Source organism: Silene latifolia, chromosome Y, assembly GCF_048544455.1.
Source record: "Silene latifolia isolate original U9 population chromosome Y, ASM4854445v1, whole genome shotgun sequence".
In the NCBI taxonomy this organism is placed as follows: Eukaryota; Viridiplantae; Streptophyta; class Magnoliopsida; order Caryophyllales; family Caryophyllaceae; genus Silene; species Silene latifolia.
Window position 1 is genome coordinate 225,267,372 of NC_133538.1, and position 23,389 is coordinate 225,290,760.

The 23,389-nt window shown below is 38.2% G+C and overlaps 3 long non-coding RNA genes across 6 annotated transcripts; 2 read left to right on the forward strand and 1 right to left on the reverse strand.

The window, feature by feature from the left end:
* The first annotated feature begins 1,990 nt into the window (after nt 1-1,990).
* On the forward strand, nt 1,991-5,932 carry LOC141627340 (uncharacterized). 4 transcript variants are annotated; one of them, XR_012536908.1, is made up of 7 exons: nt 1,994-2,294; nt 2,390-2,519; nt 3,330-3,611; nt 3,921-4,073; nt 4,299-4,650; nt 5,062-5,104; nt 5,591-5,929. It is a non-coding gene; the product is annotated as an uncharacterized LOC141627340 (long non-coding RNA). The 4 variants fall into 4 exon arrangements; XR_012536906.1 differs by having other exon boundaries at nt 1,991-2,294; nt 3,921-4,650; nt 5,591-5,932; XR_012536907.1 differs by having other exon boundaries at nt 1,991-2,294; nt 3,330-3,579; nt 3,921-4,650; nt 5,591-5,931.
* Nucleotides 5,933-16,790: 10,858 nt separating this feature from the next.
* On the forward strand, nt 16,791-19,494 carry LOC141627075 (uncharacterized). The gene is made up of 3 exons (XR_012536635.1): nt 16,791-17,087; nt 17,486-17,554; nt 19,194-19,494. It is a non-coding gene; the product is annotated as an uncharacterized LOC141627075 (long non-coding RNA).
* Nucleotides 19,495-20,025: 531 nt separating this feature from the next.
* On the reverse strand, nt 20,026-23,389 carry LOC141626861 (uncharacterized). Its single transcript, XR_012536441.1, has 2 exons — nt 22,977-23,389; nt 20,026-20,440 (listed from the first exon to the last, which is right to left on the reverse strand). It is a non-coding gene; the product is annotated as an uncharacterized LOC141626861 (long non-coding RNA).

Here is a 23,389-nt window from a genome sequence, read left to right on the forward strand (position 1 = left end):
GATCTTACAAGATGAATGGTTGAGATTAAAGCAAAAAAAAAAAACATTCACCCAACATGCAATTAATGCTTTGTCTCTCATAATTTCAATTATCAATTTTTCTAATCAATTACATTCTCTTTCTTATCAACTAATTTATTAAACTAATATACTATGATTTATATTTCAATTATCAATATATAAGATTTAAAAAACGAAATTTCATACCAGCGTAAAATAAAAGTGGCTTCGTAAAAGACTCCGAAAATCTTCATCCGGACTTCGATTAAAGCGAAACAAAATTCTAACTTTATTATTTTTTCGAGCTCGACACAATGGTAATATTTTCGTATACCATTGAGTTTTTGAAATTTTGCGTACTGCTAATTACTCTGAAGTTACACCCTATTTGCTTGAAATTATCTCATTTGCTTGAAATTACACCATACCCGCTTGAAGTTACACTATTTCTACTTGAACCTAATTAATTAATTTACTCATATAATTAATTTGAGTCCGAATGAGGAGGCGAGGGATGTGGGACGGACTAAAGTTACACACTTGCTTTATTAAAGTTATACACGCCACCTATTAAAGTTACACCTTCAACAATTCAAATTAGATAGACATGTGATAAAGTTACACAAATTCAAATTTTATATATACAAAATGACCTTAAAGAACTAAAGTTACACCCGTCAAGGATAAAAGTTACACTCACAAAGCACTAAAGTTACACTCGTAAATCAAGAAAGTTACATAAACTTGTGCTAAAATTACAAAAATTCAAATTAATATATTCAAAATTTTATATACAAAATGATCTTAAGTGATTAAAGTTACACTAGTAAAAAAATTAAAGTTATACTCATAAAGTACTAAAGTTACACTCACGAAGCACTAAAGTTACATAAACTTGTGCTAAAATTACAAACATTTAAATTAGTAATATTCAAATTTGTATATACAAAATGACCTTACAAGATTAAAGTTACACTCGTAAAGTACTAAAGTTACACCCTTACAAAGCTGAAGTTACACGATGTACAACTGAAGTTACACACTATATACTTGAAATTACACCTTTACAAAAATAAAGTTACACACTATATAACTGAAGTTAAAACTTCATCGACAATCATCAATCCAAATAAATCAATCTAAGTCTCACATCTTCATCGCCAATCTATAACACCAAAGACTCGTCAACATCTTCATTATCAATCTATATCGCCAAAGATTCATCATCATCATCATCATCATCATCATAATCATCATCATCATCTCCATCTACATCTTCATAAAAAACTACAATTAATTATTAAAAAAATGTAGACATAATTCATCAAAAAAACAATCATACAAATCACTATATTTTAAATTATCAAATCATTTTAATACCTAAGCAATAATTTCAACAAAATTCAACAAAAAATTAAAAAGAAACAAACAAAAACCATTATATTTTGAGCATAACCGAGCATTACTGAATATTTTGAAAATTCAAAGGTATATACAAATATCACCATTGCGACGGGCTTGAAAATATAATAAATTTAGCCTTTTATTTCACCTTAATAGGAGTCCAAATGAAGATTTACATAGCTTTTTATGAAGTGGCTTTCATTTTATCGGGAAACGAAATTTTTGATTTGGTTTGCAAATGAAATAAAAATGAGAGGTAGAATGAAATTATAACATAAAGAATTAATTAGTGTATGGGAAATTGGTGTATGAGATTCAATGACTTAGATGAGGACTCATGGACTCAACTTGAAATGGTGAACTTATAGGATCCTATATATATATATATATATATATACATATATATATATATATATATATACATATATATATACATATACATATATATACATATACATATATATATATAGGTGGGTTCAGGTACGAACTGAGTTACTGTACGAACCGTACGAACTAACTTAAAATAGTCACTAATTAATAAGCAAAGTTAAACTTATATAACAAATTATACCCCGTCACTTTCAAGTTTCAAGCACCCATCTGCCAACTCACTCTATCTCCAGTCAACCACACCACATACTCTCGCCGCCAACCACCGGAGCTCCGACTACAAGTCATCGCCATATCCTAATCAAGACCGACGGTGCAATTTTGGTCGAACACCATTTGAACTCTCTCTATCCCATCCACGCACCAAAATTAGGCGCCGCCGACCGCCGTCCTGGAGTTCCGTTTATCACTTAAATTCCACGACGAGTCGCTCCAGCTAAATTTCGTCGTCTATTCACCGTCGAGAAAGGAGTTAATGTTCAGGTTATTGTGTTGTGCAGGTGAGCTGTTGTAGTTAATTTGATTTATTGAATTTGATTGTTAAGTTGATCGTTTCGAGTTTCTGATGGAATGTTGTTTGGGGTTTGAATTGTAGGCCTTTGAATGATGATGAAAAGATACTTCAGATGCCGGTTGTTATTACTTGTAATGAGATTAGAAGAGAGGTTTCTGCTGCGCAGTTAATTGCTAAACAAAAAATTGATTGGACTTTTACCTTTGATAAGGTGATAGCCTTTTGTTTTTGGTTTTTTGTTGTTTCGTGTTGTTGGATTGTTTTTTATATTACATTTGTTGAGGTGTGATGTGATATTGAAATATTTGCATTTTTGGAATTTAGTTATGAACCCAGTTCTTGGTTGTTTTTTGGTATTGTTATTTTCACTTTTGGAAGCATTAAGCATTGAAGGTAAGATGTCAAACATAAGGAAGTGTATCTAGCTATGTATCTATCAAGTTAAAAGAAAGTAAGACCAGTTAGGCTAGTTAACGGTAAAGATCAAGAATTTAGGCGTGTATCTATTTATCTCAGAGGTATGTATCAGATTCTAAAGCTAAAGAAATGTATCTAATAATTTTTAGAGGTATGTATCTAGCTAGTTAATGGTAATAATATTCATTATTTTGATTCTGAAATTCGGAGCTTCGACGTTTCACTATATCTATGACAGGCCAAAATGACATATTTTGTATTTGTAATACTATTGCAGAAAAGAGATCTAAGACAATATTTAAAGAGAGACAATTCTATGATTTCCCTTTGTTTGAGTTCACAAAAGAAAAAAATAATCATTGGCATGAATACCTCGAGCAAGCTTACCCACTACCCCCAAAGAGCGTTGCTTATGGTTGGGTACGAGGGTTAGATATATGATAATATCATTCCTGTTGAATTGTGGCTGACCATTCTAATATCATTCTTCTACTCGAGCAATATGTGACATACGGAGTATATGGATTTTCCCTTGCTCTATTCTCGACATTTATAAGATCCATATTTCTGTACTTGATCTTACTCATGTGTTATCGGCTGATAGTATGACAGAAATCACAGAAGGTAGCACTAGCAGAGGAGACAAGATTGGACCAGAAGAAAATAAACAACTGGTGGAAAATAAATATAAATGTGGAAAATCTAGTGGAAAATCGATGGTGCAATTACTTTCTTGAAATCTTACTTCGTGAATCGGTGGATCTTGTGGTCGGTGCACCTCTGATTCCGACCGTGATGGCAGGAACGGGGCAGGTTGTGGGGTTAGTTCATGGATGGTGGTGGTGGTGCTAGAGGTAGGTTTGGTTGTAGTAGTGTTGGTGGCAAGGTGGGTTGTCTTAGTTGATCTTTAGATAGTGGATACACAAAATAGCAACTCGGATACACATAGTATTAGTGATAGATACACAAATCGAATTGCGTATCCGGTAGTAATACGATGTGTATCCGGTAGTAATACCATGATATTTATCATATATATATACAGTTATATATATATATATATATATATATATATATATATATATATATATATATATATATATATATACAGTTTCCTGAATCGATATATGTCAATTATATGTGCAATTTTTTTATTTTGGTATTTTAATGGTCTAATTAAACTATTTGCCTGTAGTGAGACAAAGGGAAACAAGGAGGCTGAGGTAGTCTTCAAGATAGTGAGATCTCAGGCGAGTGCCGGGGTTGGATCAAGCAACTATGACGGGGAACCGCAAAATGATGGTCAGAATGTATCTTCTAATGGCTCCACCAATGGCGGTTCTCAACTGTGAGCATCAGTTTTTATTTATTTTTTTTTCCTGCAAAGTTAATCAAAACTAGACAGGCTGATCGATTGGTTCACAAGTTTTTTACATGTTAAGGTTTACAAGAAACTTGAAATTAGACAGGCTGATCGATCTTTTTTATTACTAGGTAGTCATTATGATTACTTTGTTACCCTCCCTGGGTCTTAATCATGTTCCGCAATACAATAGTTTATACAAACTTGCAGGTGGACATAAAAAGAACATGAGTGCTTGTGGGAACTGGGATGGGTGGGATAATGGCCTACTATGTCGTTGTTGAAGCTTTGATTGACAAAGGACACAGGAGATTTTCTCCTTTTTTTTCATTTCGTATTCTATTACAGACATGGCTTCCGCCTTGCTTGCCATTGGCCTTGGTTTAATGGGTCCAAACTATTCTATCTCGACTGCTTGTGTTACCTCAAATTACTGCTTTTATGCTGCTGCAAATCACATTCGTCGTGGAGAAGCTGATGTGATGGTTGCTGGTGGAACAGAAGCTCCGGTTATTCCTATTGGATTGGGGATTTTGTGATGGGAGAAGGAGCAGGTTTATTGGTAAGACGACGTTTTTTTTATTTGTTTCTTCTAGTAATCCAGAGTCTATAATGCTTGTCATTCATCAGTTTCACTATCCCGCTGTATTTAGGACTCACGGTCTGTGTTACAGAGTATTTTTCTCGTCATTTTTTTCCCGATCCACAAGCAACATAACAGGCATATGGTGAATACTCCAAAAGAAGTCACCCAGTGCTTAATGGCGTATGCCAATTATGCTGTTTTTGTATTCCGTGCTTGCAAAAATTATTTTTGTCGCAATTTTTCTGATGGAGTTGTTATACTACTTGGATACGTAGACTGTTAGAGTAACTTCTCTCTTTGTCACTAGTAATCTCAGAGGAATACTGGAGTATTTTTTTTTCCTTGATGTTTTCTTATGCAGTTAATAACCATATCTTTTATATTTAGGTATTGGAAAGCTATCTGCACTTCGAAGTTAAACAATGACTTGGTAAGCAATAAGCACAAAAATCTTAAGATTAAGATTAAAATAAAAACTTAAAACTTGAACTTGGGTATGAACTATTAAATTTATAGCAGAACATAATAGAGCAAAAGAAATCACGGCTGTGTTATTGTGCTCAGTTGGAGCTAAACTCACTTGAATCGATAGAAAATGTATTATTGGGATTCAATTAATTATAGTTGGACTTTGAATGTATTAAAATTGGTTGTAATTTTTGAATGCAAACGACTGTGTTTTGTAGTTCTTGAGTGTGCATTGGATTATGAGTACATGGTTTATGATAGTTTTAAGCTCTAACTGATGAGACTAAGCATGTCAAAATAGATTATATTTACCATAATACTATATGTGATTGAGAAAGGTTTATATTAAACGATAGCATATCGTTACCTTGCGAAATTGGTCACATATAGTACTATGGTAAATATGCGCTTTTCTACTCACATATTGTGTAAACTCTTGGAATTTTAGTCCGTCTTTGGATTCATGCTGCTAGTAAGGTTCCAGATGCAACAACAACAAGAGCAATGGGGGATTTTTACCGCGAGATATATGCAGTGGAAGGGGTTACTGATCTCAAGTTTCTTGATCACTATCCAATTTTGAAATTAACGTGTATGGACATACCTCCTCTACTTATGATGGCATAAAGGAGCACATTATTTTTTATATGTATATTTGATTCAGTTAGGAACTATTTTTAAGATAATGTTCTAGATTTAGGTTGCATTGAGGCGGTTGGTTGTCTTAGACGTGAAACTTTTTAATCATTTATTCTGTTTTCAACTTTGAACGATTTAGTTTATAAACATTGCTATGATATTGATTTATTTTCTGAGATGAAAAAACACAAATTGAGAGGGCCTAAATACGTAATTTGTTAATCACTTTCGATGTAGATAGGAAAGCGTGTTTTGGATGGCCTATCGAGTCATTCATGCTTATGTTAATTTTAGTAGTGCATTGTCTGTACTTTGTATTCGCTATACTAGCAGGTCAGATTTCATGGATTATCTCGACCGTGATTTCAAGGAAACAAACATGTCTATTGTATAGACAACATTATTATGTGGAAATATTGTCGGTTATTCTCACATATGAAGGAGCATGGTCTGAAACGTCGTTGGTCTTCCGTCTTCTAGCATCACTCAAAAGTCGAAACCTACTGAATTGCATCATTAATTTTCTTTTCTTTCTCTTCTTCCTCTTGGTTCTTTCAATATACCTTTTACTAATGTGAATAAACAGTCGATTCCTGAATAATCTTACTCTTATGGTCTGTTTGGCATATGGTCATAAGAGGGGCTAATTCCTGAAACGATCTTATAATAATATAATAATTTGACAAATTATGAAATGAGTGTAACTAAAATTATGTATCTAGAAATTTAAAGGAATGCATCTAGGTAGCTAGAGGTATGTATCTAGTAACTTAAAGGAGTGTATCTAGCTAGCTAAGGATATGTATCTAGCAATTTAAAGGAGTGTATCTAGCTAGCCAGAGGTATGTATAGTTAGAAACTTAAAGGAGTAGTGTGTATCTAGCTGCTTAAACGAATGTATCTAGCTAGCTAAAAGTTTGTATCGAGCAACTTAAATGAGTGTATCTTACTAGTTAAAGGTATGTATGTAGTAATTTAATGGAGTATATCTAGTGACTTAAAAAAAGTGTATCTAACAAGCTAAAGATATGTATCTAGGAAGATAGGGTAACATTTCCAAGTGGAAATGAGACCAAACAAGGGGGACGGCTATCCTTAAGCAGGACGGGATATATTTAGCAAAGATTATTGTTCCGGGTGTAATTCCAGAGCAAGTATAGTTACCACCCGTGGCTTGTTGAATAATGTCTTGAGTTGGATTTTCCCTTGGCCTTAATCGTTCCACTCGGCCTCTCCTGCAACAATGAACGAACCGAGGGCTTGGCTTTGAGCCAAGCGTACCCACTCCGCGCCCAAGTCGATAAACTTAGATGTATAAGTTGTATGCTAATTGGCTAGGAATATATTGTAGAGAGATAAGGAAGATTATACCAGATGAATAGTGTATTTAGGTTAAGTTGTGTATTTCTGGATTGGATCCTTTCCTCAATGAAGGTTGAGGAGTATTTATAGACTTCACTTTTTGTCACGTAGTGGCCAAGTGGCCAAGTGGCTAGCAGGTGGAAAGACCGATCTACCCCTCGGCCGAGGGACCTATGGTGGCGGCGGGCCCTGGTGACTCACCGCCGAGGGGTCTTGGATATGAGTACGCGGGTATGTGTTCATTTGGCGGGTTGTCATGCCGGGACCAGTTGGCAGCCGATGGGCCGATCGGCCAGGTCGTCTAAATCGTTGACTTCTTTGTGGATATCTTTGACCTTGCTCAATATGTTGACTTGGTCGCCGGTGCGAATATGCCCCATCAATTTGCCCCAGCGTAGTAGTCATGCCGTGGTATGGGCTTCGATGTACGCCGAGCGTATATTCTGCGCAATTAGTTTGTAGAAAATTTTCTGCATCGGCTTCTTCTTCGGCGGCTTCTTTTGCCTCTGCCTGGTCTTTCTTAGGCCGTACCATATCCCCCTCCACATGGATGTGTATTGGGCATCCGATGTGGATAAGAAAGGACGCCTGGCCGAGACCGGTTGAGCTGCCGGTTATTTTTGATTGCCCCAGCCGCGGTGTACGGCTTGGTCGATCATGTGGCGGCGAAGAGCGGATGCTTGGGAATTTGTTGAGGAAGGTGAATAGGCGGAGAGATTTGAATAGGCGTGTTGAAGACGTTTGGTCACTGTTGCATTGATTGACACAACAAGCTGCAACGATTGACATCCGTGGTTGCATGTCCGACACGTGTTTGCACGCCGATTGGTTGACGCTTCATGGGTCATTCTACGATTGGTCTGCTTCATGGGCTTTTCCTATAAATAGGGCGGTTGCCGGTGAAATTGCCCACCAATTTCATTCTCCAAAATTTTCCTTCTCTAAACTTTCAAGGGCTTCTGTCTTCTAACATTGAGTTGTGATTTGGCGAGTGTTTTTCTTCAAGGTAAACAAACAAACTTCTTCACTTTTTATTTTGTTAAATAATTGTTGCTATTATGTCCTCTGGCGCCGGGACTAGTACTTCGCACGGAGGATTCCGTTGCGTATTGATGGGGAGGAGATACTAGACGCCATTCCGATAAGGTTTGGGGGCCCTAGGTCTCCTTCTCCCGTAGTCGATCCACCATTACGGAGGGACGGGAGGATGAGGGTGAGGATGCGATGACGATGAGGGGACCCCTTCCGATGGTGGGAGGCTGTCTGTCCCGGATCATGGCGAGCCCGCACGTCGGTCTTGAACGTGGTTGGTTCCATAAGTTCGCCGAGTTGTTCGCGAGACATTTTTGAGGCCATTTCTCGTTCGGTGAGGGGTATAAGATCGTTATTCCTAAAGAGGGTCAGGCGGTCTGTTGCCCTCCAAGGTCACACCGGCGTGTACATCGGGCATCCGGAGTACGGGTGCGGTTTCTCTCGAATAAATACGTCGTGGCCATTATCGAGCTATGAACGTCGCGGTGGCCCAACTACATCCATTTGGCCATGAGGACGATAGTTGGCTTTGTGTGGCTTTGTCTCTTTAGGGGAGATCCCGACGGTCAACTTATTCCGCCGACTCCACGAGTCTTGACCGTCAATTGCGGTAAAGTGGGGTGGTACTGATGCTGTCTGACGGAGCAGCTATGTCTCGTGAACAAGCTTACTTACTTCTGTAAAGGCGCAACGGCGGTGGGTTTATGTCCAAGTGCTTGGGAGGATTACCCATTGCCGGTCTTTCCAGAGCCCTGTTTACTTGCGGTGTGAGAACCGGGAAGAGTATGAGGAGTGTACCTCCCGGGGTAAGGTGAAAATGGGCGCTTGAAGGTTCCTCTTGCGAGGATGAGGAGCGGGCGTCAAATTGTTCGATCTTTGAGAAGGGATGGCGCCCCCGACTCGGATTATTCTTCAAGATGAGCTGCTCTGTCACGTCGGCCTCATACCGGCCCTCGGCCAGGGTGAGTGGGGTCGGTGTGAGGCCCATTTTTTACTGTTATGCTCCTGTTTTTTAAAGCTATGTTCTATTCTGTCGTGTAATTCTTGTTTGGTTTTCTTTTTGGACCGGTTTGGCGGGATCCGTCCAGAGTACCTTGAAGCGGTTAGGCCTTGATAAGGACGGGAAGGTCGTTGAGCAAAGACATCCTACGGGTGAACCGCGTGATCGTAGACCGTCCCCCAACGAGCTCATGGATAAGCGGTTGAAAGGGTAGATCCGGTGGCGGCCCTGCAAGGGTTCTCGGGCGTGCCAAAGAGAACGAAGAAAGCTGCGACAGTCGGCGGCGGCGGCGTCGTGCCGACTCCCTCTTCGACCTTGGTGGTTGGAAGGAACTGTGGAGGTCGTTGATATTCTGGGGGTCGGTGGCCGTTGCTAAGGAGCCACCGCTTGCTTCCACCGTTGTCGGGGAGAAGAGGAAAGATCCGCCATCTACCTCCACCGTTGGCGGGAGAAAAGCGGCCCTCGAGCGAAGAGGGTCCAAAGCGGTACGGATCGACTTATGGTTCGATTTAGCTGGTTATTTGGATATCCCGGATGACCGGCTTTCGATGTGTCAATTCAAGGTGACATGGATGCTTTGTGCAAATTTTTGCAGATCCTCCCCTCGGCGACCGTCGTTCTTATTGAACGGCAATCGGGGAAGCGGCCCGAGAGGGCTATCGAGAAGGCGGGTGACGGAATCTGTCATTGTTGACTCCTCCGCTCGGAAGATCTCCGCCTCCGAGCTTGTGGCGGAGGGTGTGAAAATGTATAAGAGGCTGGCGAAGTGGACCCAACAAGCCGGCTCCTATATCGCGGAGCAGGAGAAAACCATGGCCCAAGCTGCGCCGGCGATGGCGAAGCTTAAACTTGACCTCTCCGCCGCAAAGGGGAAGCGCGAAGTTTAAACTGGATCTCTTTTTCGCCAAGAAGCGCGTGAGGAGGAGGTTGAGACGCGCTTTGGGGCCGAGAGGGCCAAAGTTGAGGAAGGCGATGGCGCTACGCAAGATGATGGAGGAGCGGGATAGGTACAAGGGTGCTTATGACGCCGTGGTTGCCAAGAGGGATCGGTGGAAGGATGCATTCGACAACCAGGCGGAGGCGCTCGGGGAAGCGCAGTGCTGCGTTGCCCAAAAGGAGAAAGACATTGCAATGCTTCAAGATGATCTTCTCCCTAAAATGTGCGCTCAATTCCGGGACCAGGCCGAGGAGGCGACCAGGGAGGCAATAAGGAAGCTCGTCCCCGAGGGCTCTTTCTCGTGGGATAAATTTGAGCGACTTTTTGGACGAGATGGCCGAGGTCATGCGGAGGCATTGGCGGCGAGAGAAGACGGAGGAGGCGAAGGCGGCTCAGTTTGCGAGGCCAAGGCGTCTATGATGCCAAGGTGAAGGAGGGTGACGCGCTAAAGGCACTTGAGAATGTCGAGCCCCCTTCCGAGCCGCCCACCGAGGCTCGCCGCCGCTGCGATGGAGGACAAAGAATGAGCATAGGGAGACGGGCGGTCGTCACGGACTCACTGGCGTTTCGGATAGCTTTAGCATTCGGGGCCAATTATTGAGCCTTCTCTCCCTGCCATCTTTTGGCGCTTCAAATCCCCAAGTCTGTAACCTTTTGTTTTTTTGTTTCCTTGCTTTTTGTAAAGCTTTGGTAGGTAGAGTTAAATTTGTCCTTATGGGGACGGCGTCGTCGTACTCTCCTTGCAATTATTTTCGATAAAGTTTTATCTTTTGGTCCTTGGCTTTGGCGGGACTTTGATTATCATTCTTCACTTGTCTCTTTGCGTTATTTAATTGAGTGCCTTCGTTTTACCGTCGGCGTGGCGAGCGGTTAGAATGCATATCTCAAGTTGTGTTAACGTCTTTAGCATTTCTTCTAGCATACCGGTCATTGTGTCCCCGTCGCTCTCGGCTAAGGCCGAGGTAATCGGGGTTACGGCTCGATAAGCGCAGATCGGTCATTGTGTCCCCGTCGCTCTCGGCTAGGGCCGAGGTAATCGGGGTTATGGCTCGATAGCATTCGTAGAATCGTAGGCATATTGACCGCCGGACTTGCGTCTCAACCGCACCGAGTATCGTTTCTTCTAAAGATATCGGTCGTTGTGTCCCCGTCGCTCTCGGCTAAGGCCGAGGTAATCGGGGTTCTGGCTCGATAGCGCGATCGATCATTGTGTCCCGTCGCTCTCGGCTAGGGCCGAGGTAATCGGGGTTATGGCTCGATAGCATTCGAATCGTAGGCATATTGACCGCCAGGCTTGCGTCTCAACCGCACCGAGTATACGTTTCTTCTTGAATTGGTCGACCGGTGGCAACTTATGGAGGGACAAGCACTTTGATGGAAAATTTGGGTGATTCTTCATTTGTTATGATTACGCATTGGGGTGTCCACAATGGGCTTGGACACCTCCGCCGCTATACAAAGTACTTTCTTAAGTTGTCGGTGTTCCAATGGCTCATCAAAGGCACACCCTCCATGTCCGTCAATCGGCAGATATGTGCCTCATCTCTCAACCACTTTGTAGGGACCTTCCCGAGTTGGCGTCACTTACGTGAATGTTTCCCCTGTTAGTGGCGGCCCGACTTTCTTAGGACTAGGTCTCCCACTCTTAGGTCCCTTTTGTGGACTCTTCTACCGTAGGCTCTTTTCATCCGGTTTTGATATACTTTGCCAAGTTGAGGCGTCTTTGTATCTCGGCTTTCTTCGACTAGGTCTAAGGAAGCTCTCATGCCTTCCTCGTTTTATTTGGGTTAAAGGTAGCCGTTCGAATGTTGGCACCGTCGCTTCAATTGACAAGGCGCCGGGAACCGTAGACTAGGTGGAAAGGGTGTACCCGTTGCTTCTTTCTCCGTGGTTCGAAGGGACCATAGGACGCCGGGTAGTTCATCGGCCCACCTTCCCTTAAGGTCTTCGATTTGTCTTCTTCAAACCGTTGAGGATCGTTTTGTTGGCCGCCTCTTCTGTCCGTTGCTCTGTGGGTGGCGGACGGAGGAGTATGCAAACTTGATGCCAAGCACTTCTAACCAATTCATTATCAGTCACTCTGAACTCTCTCGCCGTGGTCAAATACTATAACTTGGGGTAATCCGAAACGAGTGATAACATTTTCCCGGATTACCTTTCTCGGCCATTGTGGTCTTCGCCGCAGATCGCTACTCGGACTTCAACCCATTTGGTGAAGTAATCAACAATGACGATCAAGAACTTCCTTCCTCCGGAGAAATTTGTTGGGAATGGCCCTAGCATGTCCATCCCCCAGCGTGCGAAGGGAAGAGGGCTAAGCACCGGTTGTAGGTCCCTGGAGGGAGCGTGTAGACACGGGGCATGCATCGGCGAGTTCGTGCACTTCTTGGTTTTGTTCGGAATCTTGAAGCATGGTGGGCAGTAGTAGCCGGCTCGTAGAGCTTTGTGGGCTAGCGTTCTTGCCCCATGTGGTGTCCCTGAGATGCCTTCGTGAATCTCACAAGATGCACTCTGCGTCGGCCGGACCGACACACTTCAAGAGTGGTCTTATTACGGACCTTCCGTACATACGCAGTTCTCCTTCGAACACTAAGTACCTGGCGCGATCCGTTTTATTTTGGCCGAGGGATTGCGGCCCCTCCCGTGTCTTTGTAAGTTTGTATTTCATTATCGGAGTCATCCACGTTGTCTCGGCCTCTACATTGCCCACCATGCCGTCGGTCTCAGTGATGCTCTTCGCATTCTCGATATCTACCAAGACGGTTGGTGGCCGACGTTCTTGATGGTTGGTGGCAAGTTTGGAGAGCGTCGGCCCGGTTGTTCTCGGATCCGGGAACGCATTGGATTTGGAAAGACTTTAATTTCGCTATGTCGGCCTTTACCCTTTCTAGGTACCTTACCATTCCGTCATCCCGAGCCTCAAACTCCCCTCTGATTTGGTTAGTAACCAACGGTGAGTCCATCTTCAACACAATGTGCTGCTCCCGTGACCCTAGCTAGCTCGACCCGGTTATCACCGCCTCGTATTCGGATTCGTTGTTCGAGGCCGATAAGGTGAATTTCAAGGCGTACTCGAACTCGTCCCCGTTTGGGCTGATGATGAGGATGCGGCTCTGAGCCGTTCGTCGTGGAGGAGCCGTCGGTGTAGACCTCCCATACGCCTGGGTTTGGCTCTTCTTGATACGTGCATTCGGCCAGAAATGCAAGTGCTTGCCCCTTTATCGAAGGTCTTGGTTTTCTTGAATGCCGAAACCAGGAGAGTTCCACTTTGCCCACTTGATAAGCCTGCCGGATTGTTCGAATTTTTCCAAAGCTTTCTCTAACGGCTGATCGGTTAGGACCGTCACGGGGTGCGCGTCGAAGTAGGGTTTTAACTTCCTCGTATCACAAGAACTTTGCAAATTACAAAAACTTCCTCGTATCACAAGATGGGATCAAACATTTTAATTTACATTAGGTGTTTTTAATATATTTAACACTAAGCAAGGAAAGACTAAAATGCCCGCATTTATGAGAAATTTTTGAGTATACTCCCGAGCAAATTACAAATTTAGAATACTAAAATTAAAAGATGATCATAAATAACAATGTAAAATTACTATTAAATTATAAACAAAAAATTTCACTAGTGAAATGGCTTAATGATGTGGTACACCATATATAGAATCTAAAGCAAATATCACAAGAACTTTGCAAATTACAAAAACTTAGTCAATACACTGCTAATCGGTTACACGATCACATCCTGGCTAGTGGGTAATGTCAAAGACACATATTTACCAACCCATATACACATGTAAGTACCCCAGATACACATATTATCTTGTGTATCTACAAGTATTAATTTGTGTATATGGAGGGAATAGCTTGTGTATCCGTCACCCAACTAAAATATCATAGCTCACCACCACCAACAAAACCCGAGGAATCCACTGCCACCGCCACAGCACACATCACATCAACCTTACCCCCACCATCCCATTACTCTCTTCATCATCGCCACTAATCGTCATCGGATCTCCGGGTATGAGGCTCAGCTTGTAGAATGTTCATTTATACAAATCATGTAGATCACCTCATAATGTAAGACGGTTCTTTAACGTGACAAAAATTAGGCGAGCCTTTGACATATGTGAGATTCAACTTGTTAACTCGAAATCTTATTGTATGATCCTCGTATTCTTATTTATGTTTGCATTTTTACCTAAAGTGGAGAAATTGCACAAATGATAGAATGAGACAATTAAAGAGGGCTCTTCCTTATTTCTGTGTCTATAGGCTCTTCCTTAATAAACCCATCAATGCCGAAGATCTTATGTGGTAGTCAGACTTATTAAGCACTTAAACACTAAGGGGGTGTTTGGTTGGCTCTCTTGGAATGGATTGGAATGGATTTGCTCCATTCCAATGTTTGGTTGGAGTCTTTTGGAATGGAGTTAGATACCCAATGGATTCTAACTCCATTCCATCCCCCTAGAATCTCATACCCAACTCCCACCCTTGGTATCAAACTCCATTCCACCCTTTTACAATTTTAAGATGAACCAAACAAGTTTATGAAGGAATGGATTTAGAACCCCATACCATTATGGATTCATATTCCAATCCATTCCATTCCATGCTATTGAACCAAACGCCCCCTAAGAAGTCTCCTTGAACCAACGAATGATTTCTCACGTATTCATTCCAGCCTTTTGTTATATATACGCGGCCATCTTGAACAACTTCAAGTTTAACTTTCCAAAGTTTCCCTTGCAAATTCCGCAGTTTGACCTTCTTTGGAATGCATCCATTGAAATATTTGATAAATGGTGGCGGTATGAGCTGTATTATGAACATGTTCAAATCGATTAAAGCAAATGAGAGAGCATCTTCTTCGATAGAGTTCGTATGAGACAGTCTCACAATAGAAAGGAAAGGAGCCAAATTTGTTTAAGACCGTCTTAAGTTAAGACCCCTCATAACCCATCTTTCATTTTAACCTTACTTGAGAGTCGTTTTAACTTAAGACGGTTTTAAACAAGAAAGTGCCAATCTGGGGAAAGTAAAAGGGATCCCACAAAAGTGTTGCAGTATATATACTCATACAGTTATACTACTCCCTACGTTACACCCGAAACAATATATGAAAAGGTAAACAAATGATGGAGACGGAACATACCAGCTTGTTAGAGTTGTGCTTAGGGAGATATAATTTGAAGAATGAAGGAGTTCGTTTGACCCCCATGCTTAACTTGTCTCCTACAGGCTCTGGAATTTGATTTTATGTTAAACTAGAACGATGATTTATGATAATTGCCAATGATGTATTTGATTTTATGTTAAACTAGAAATGGAGCATCTTTTACCCTGCTATAGTTCAGCAGTTTTATGGCTTATGAGTGAGTGAATGACAAGTTAAAACCTGTAGATACACAAGTTAATACTTGTAGATACACATGTTAATTGTGTAACTAGAATAACATTAGTATGTATTGGTATTATCCACCCTAAAGCATGAACAGCCATAGCTTACTGCCACCGACCAACACCACCAAAACCGACCAACACCACACTAGATGGTCCTTCATTCTTTTGCGCACCATCACAACCAATTATCCCACCGAAGACCCCAAACCCACCACGCACAACCTCAGGCCAACTGCCGAAACGTCACTCGATACTGACGATAACTCTCTACCACCGCTCAATTGCATCCACAACCTCCCCATGACCACAATGGTCCATCACAACTTACCCCAATGACCACATCGACGACGCTCCAATGACAACCACAGCCATACAACCACGAAAACACCACTCATAGGCACCTCCTAACAGCGACATTCCCAACCGTTCAAGATCGATTCTCCACCATAACCGCCGGCACCTTCTCTATATTTTTTAATTCTTTTAAGACTATATAATCTGAATCATCAATTTAGCAAACAGAAACAGAATTCCATAAAATAATCGCAATAATTACGGCACGATAATGCTTGATGCCGAGGTGTTGTCGGATCTGAGACGACGCTGTAGTGGCGGAGTATGAGGCCTTCAAAAGAGGGAGAAAAGGGAAAACGAAGGAACACTTAAACTCCGACGATCGTGCGCGGCCTGAGAATATGTCGGCGTCAGGATTGTCGGCGATGGTGCGATGGTGGTGCACAACGACGTTGGGTGTGACGGCTGATGAAGGTGGTGGGTGAGTGAGTGGGTTTGAAAGGAAAAGTGATGTTAGTAGCTCATGTTTGTCAGTTGGTTTGCCTTTGATTTGGTTGATCTAAGGGCTGAGAAAGAGTTCTTACGCTTCACACCCTTATTTAGTTCATACGAAACGAAATCTACGATTATATATATATATATATATATATATATATATATATATATATATATATATATATATATATATATATATATATATATATATATATGATCTTTTAAGTCCTCTTATTGTTTATAAGTCAAAAGTTTATTAAGGGCTATTGTATGAGGGAAATAAAGGCAGAGATTAGATTTAAATAGAGAGATAATATTAGCAATTAGTCTCTTGATGACGCTATTTATCGTCACAAGGTGAAGAAACAGGCAAATCAATACCATATTAGCTAATATGGATACTAGTGGGGCATGTGTAGGTATTATTATATACATAGGGGTCTTGGTAAAAGCAACAAAAAAAAAAAAAAAATGGGGAGCTCCCAATATTTCGTCTGTGGCAGGGTACTACACTATACCTTACCCTCTCTCATGAGTCTCTCAATTTTTTTATTGATCAGCATATTCATCCTCTCTACTCTCTAGACTTTAATCTCCATTTTTAAAACCCAATTTAATTTTTCTCTCTAAAAACACCATTTTCATCTCCATCAAGTCTTCATCAAATAAGGTGGTAACATTTCCATCATAATCTTCATCTCATACATTCCTCAAGACAATGGATAAAAAATGGCTAAAAAAACACATCTAAAGAAGCTTGGAAAAAACCAATCGAAGGTAAAATGTTGATTATTGTGTTGAGTTTTTTTTAATTATGCAAAAAGTTTAAATATCTATGTCATTTTTACTCAAAGTTGATAATTTTATTGGTTTTTTGTTTGATTTATGTTAAAAAAGCTTGAATCTTTTGTGTTTTGATTTGTAGATCTGGGTTATTGATAAAAAAAAATGTGGATTTAGGTTTGGAGTTATAATTTTAGTTCACAGTATCATTTGTAAAAAATTCACATTGGTTTAATTATTAATTTTTTTGGTGTACTAATTTTTTGTTTTATTTGTAAAAAGTTCTTAGTTTCAAGATCTGAGTTTTATTTGAAATTTTCTTTAGCAATTTTTGTTGGTTAATAATAGATTTATTTGTGGCGTACTACTAATGCATTTTTCTTGTCATGTAGTAGCGCTTAACGCCGTCATTAGCTACTGGCACAAAAAAGAAGAGCAAGAGACCGATATGCGCGGAAGAGGTATGATTGTAATTTGGAATATATTTTTGCCATAACACGAGAAAAAAAATGTAACCACCTTAGTGATGATAATGTGATAACATTTGTGAGAAATGTACCTACGTTTGAGTGTATTGTTATTTATATTTATGTTTGTTTGAGTTTAAAATGAATCTTAACACGTTAACATAAATGACTAAACATGGTGACATATGCGTGTGTTGAAAATGTGAATGACTTAGCGAAAAATGTACCTATGTTTAAGTATGTTGCTCATTATATAAATGTTTATTTGGGTTTAAAATGAATCCTAACATGATAACATAAACGAGTAAACATGGTGACATATGTGTTAATGTTGAATATGTGACAACCTTAGTTGAGAAATGTACCTATGTTTGTGTGTGTTGTAATTTATGTTTATGTTTATTTGAGTTTAAAATGAATCTTAACATGTTAACATAAATGACTAAATATGGTGACATATGTGTTTGTGTTGAAAATGTGACCACCTTAACTGAAAAATGTACCTATGTTTAAGTATGTTGCTCATTATATAAATATTTATTAGGGTTTAAAATGAATCTTAACAAGACAACATAAATGAGTAAACATGGTGACATATGTGTTAGTGTTGAATATGTGACCAACTTAGTGAGAAATGTACCTATGTTTTAGTGTGTTGTTATTTATGTGTATGTTTATTTGGGTTTAAAATGAATCTTAACATGTTAACATAAATGACTCAAGATGGTGACAGATGTGTTAGTTTTAAAAATGTGACCGCCTTAGTTGATAAATGTATCTATATTTGAGTGTCTTACTCATTATAGAAATGTTTGTTTCAGTTTAAAATGAATCTTAACATGATAACATAAATGAGTAAACATAGTGACATGTATGTTAGTGTTGGACATGTGACCACCTTAGTTGAAAAAAATGTACCTAGTGATAACACATGTAACCATTACACTATATGTTTGTTTGGATTTGAATGAATATTATAGTGATAACATCTAAGAATAAACATCGTGACATATGGATTGTGTTAAAAATGTGACCATCTTAGACTCGAAATGTAGCCATGTTTTTAATTGTTGTCACATTAGTTAGAATATGTATGAATGTTATAACGACAACATCTACGAATAAACATGGTGACATATGATTTGTGTTAAAAATGTTACCACCTTAATATCGAAATGTAACCCTGTTTGGAATGTTGTCATGTTAGTTAGAATATGTGAACGAATATTATAATGACAACATCTATGAATAAACATGATGAAAATGTTACCATCTTTGTCTCGAAATGTAACCCTGTTTGTAATGTTGTCATGTTAGTTAGAATGTGTGAATGAATATTATAATGACAACATTTATAAATAAACATGGTGACATATGAAAATGTTACCATCTTTGTCTCGAAATGTAATCTTGTATGAAATGTTGTTGTATTAGTTACAATGTGTGAATGGATGTTATGATGGTAACATCTATGAATAAACATGGCGACAAATGAAAACGATATCACCTAAGTCTCGAAATATAACCATATTTTAAATGTTACCATATATTAGTCAGAATATGTTACGATATATTTTGTTTGAAGGACACTTTTAATGTAAAGTAATGGTAAAGTTTCATACTCATTTCGCAGAAATTCGTATGCAACTGCAGCACTTAAAAGTGGACAAAACAAAGTCCGACGTTAGACAAATCTCGAAGCAGTTGGAGGTGCAAACAACAAAGAAATTGGAGATCCTCCAAAGGTTGTTACCAAGAAAAAAATGAAGAAGGCACAGGCCATTCATGGACTATTATCTGTTTAACTGCCAGTTTGTAATAAAACTTATGTTTATTACTTGGTGGTTTGTTTGGGGAAATGTTATTTTGGAATAGAATTTTAGTCCCTCTTGATGTCAGACATCTAATAAAATGTTTATTTTGTGACCACCTTAATAATTATAAAATGTCATCATTATCTATTTAAATGTGTGCATTTTTTCTTAACAATTGTAACTATGTTATCATAAACATCTAAAAAAGTTTTAATTTTTGTCGAATATATGATCACTAAAATTATAAAATACTTCAAAGAGTAGTATGTGACCATAAGAGAATACAATGTTATCATTTACGAGACTATAGTAGTATTACCTTCAGTTCTAAAATACTACAAAAAATTGTTCGTTTAATTTCTAATGTTACTATAAGAAAGTACATTGTTACCATTTGAGAATGTATATAAAATTGTAATTAGTTGGTAACAGATTTATTTTAAATAGTAACATAACATAATGTTAATATAAGATACTAATACGTGACCACATCAGTAGTAAAATACTACATACTTCGTTCTTTTAATTTCTAATGTTACCACAGAGAGTATAGTGTTACCAATTAAATTATATTGGTATTCTGAAATGATTTCCGAAATGATAGCATACATAGCTAAACTAGTGACATCTTTGGAGTGAAATTGTAACATATTTAGTTAAACATAGTGATATACTATAATGAAATGGTAACAATTTGAGCACTTGTGCTTACGAAACGTACGCTGACAATGTTATAACAACCTTACATCACTATACAACATGTACTACCTAAAACGTTTTCCCCAAAATGTGGTCGGATTGTTATCATATACCCTAATGCCCTTCTGCGCCTTTTATATCAGACACGGAAGAACATTGTACGCGAAACTGTTAGCTGCCCGCATCTCAGTCCCTTTCTTAGCCTTCTTCTTTCCCAAGTTCTTGTTTTTTTTTTTACGTTGATTACGCCCGTTGTCGTACAACGTATAAGGTCAATAATAGCAGGCGCCCGCAACTCTATAGTTGGTTGATCTTCGTCCATATTAAGGGACACATATGTGCCACTAACATATCCGATGTCTCGTTGCTGGTAAATATGAACACATTATCAGCATATAAACTTTAGATGTTTACACATTAACATTTAATGTAACCCGTTAATGGGTAGAATGTTACCATCTTAGTTATACCATTAAAATCTAACTGTACAAAGAAGATGTGATTGAATTTGAATAAAGACTTATTATAATGAACACATATATGCATTGAGATGGTGACATGAAAGTTTGTGTAAAATTTTATAATCTAAGTCAATAAATGTAACCATGTACAATAAGTTTCTTTGATTTAAATGAATCTTATAATGGTAACATATATGAATGAACATGGTGACATGTGAGTTTGTGTTAAAACTGTTACCATCTTAGTAAGTATGTTTTGCCACATTACAGAATGTGTGCCATAAATGTTACCACCTTAGTAAAATTATATCATCTTAGACTGAAATGTAACCATAATAACAATGCTTAATTGGTATTAAAAATGTCAACAAATTAGTGGCATTATTTATGCAGGAATGTAGTGACATAAGACAATATGTCAAATGTAACCATGTTAGCTTATGTTCTTACACACTAACATGGTAATATTGTGACACATTCTCCTTTGTATGCATATTCAGGTAATAACATTTTCACCACAATCAAAAGATGTGCGAAGTTGATCACATTCACATATATGTCATTATGGTGACAATTGTATAGTAGACAAAGATAGGTACATATTTCTGATAAGGTGGTCACATTCACATACATGTCACCATGTTTAGTCAATTATGTTAACAAGTTAATAATATTTGTACGTTCCTAAAATATAAGTACATATCTTTGATAAGGTGGTCACATTTTCAACAATCACATATAATTCACCATGTTTAATAAATATGTTAATATGGTGACAATTGTATAATCAGACTAAGATAGGTACATATCTCTGATAAGGTAGTGGTCACATTCACATATCTGTCACCATGTTTAGTCAATTATGTTAACAAGTTAATAATATTGGTACTTTCCTCAAACATGGTCACATATTTGCAAAAACATGCTCACATTTTCAACAATCACATATAAGTCACCATGTTCATTATATTATGTTAACATCCTAAGGATAATTTGTAACACCAAAAACATAATATTATTGGTACATATCTTTGATAAGGTGGTCACATTTTGAACAATCACATATATGTCACTATGTTTAGTCCATTATGTTAACATGTTAAGAATAATTTAAAACATAACATTGACACATTCCTCAGCTATGGTGGTCACATTTTCAACAATCACTTATATGTCACCATGTTTAGACTAAGTTGATATGGTGATAATTGTATAATCAGATGGTGACAACTGAACAAGGGTGTTTTATTAAGAAATGATATCATCTTAGTCTAAACACCCCGAAAGATTAGTACCTATGACAAGAGCAATCAAATTTAAAACTTTGGTTAAAATGGTAACACTGTACTCATAAAGGTGGTCACACTGTACACTAAAATGGTAACATATATGACTGACTGTTTAAACTTTTCAAAACGCATTTTATGCAACGTTAAATTAGTGTAGAAGTCAGTTTTATAGACGTATTTGTGCTCGCTATTTTATGTTAATCTTCATAATCAACTAAAACCTTCAATTAAAACAGTAAGGGGGTAACATTTTTAACACAAATCAGATGTCACCATGTTTATTCATAGATGTTATCATTATAACATTCTAACTAATATTGCTACATTTAAAACATGATTACATTTCGAGACTAAAGTGGTTACATTTTTAACACAAGCCATATGTCACCATATTTATTCTTAGATGTTATCATTATAAAATTCATTCAAATCCAAACAGACATATTGTTTAATGGTTACATTTCAATCTAAGGTGATAACACTGCTACAAAAAATCCCCAAAGTCACCATTTTTACTCGTATATGTTTTCATTTTAAAGGCTTTAAGGTAAAATCAAACAGCTCGTATAATAATTACATCTATCAACTAAGGTGATAACATTCTTAACACAACCTCATATGTCACCATATTTATTCATATATGTAATCATTATAAGAGACTTTGAGGTAAATCCAAACAAACATAAATAAAATGGTAGCATCTCAGAGTACGTACAATATTACCATTGCATAGAGAATTAAACCAACTCAGTTGCAAAATAAAATAAAAATAAAAAAAACACAACCTGGGCAATAGTGACAAATTAAAGCAAATTCATCATCTAAATTAGAACTCTAAACCTCTATGATTTGGATAGAATCCTCATTTTTTTGACATAATAACTCAGATCTGCACATCAAATATAAATAAAAAAAAATCCAATAAATCAAAACACAAAAGATTCCTACCATGTTTATTCTTTGGATTTTATGTTAACAAAACAAACATTTTGATAATCTTCCAAAAATAATTAGACAAAAAAAACGAATCTTAATGAAACAAATGTGACCATTTTTTACAAATTATTTGTTAAACAAAATACCCCAACAATATTTTACAATAAATAACTAAATAAAAAATATCACCATAAAATCAACATGTTAAACACAATACCTTCCATATTTTTTTCGGGGTTATCCTTTTTGTAGGATGAAGATTGTACAAAGGAGATGTAATATGGAGATGAAGATTGAAGGCGGAGGAGGAGGATGAACATGTGGAGAGATGATTTTTTTTTCCAGTTTGTAATAACATTGTGATGAATTGATGATGAGTATATTAGGGTTTTTGGAGAGAATGAAGAGAGACATAAATTAAGGGCTTTTTTTTCCCAGTTTGCAATAAGATTATGATGATGATGATTACGATTGATAGGGAAGATGGAGATGATTTTGCAGATCTTGAGGATGAATATTAGGGTTCTTAGAGAGAATGAAGAGAGAGGGTATGAAAAATCTCAAATTGTAATGTAACCGTCTGTTTGCATAGGGAAGGAGGAAATTTTTTATTATTGTTTATTTTGCATT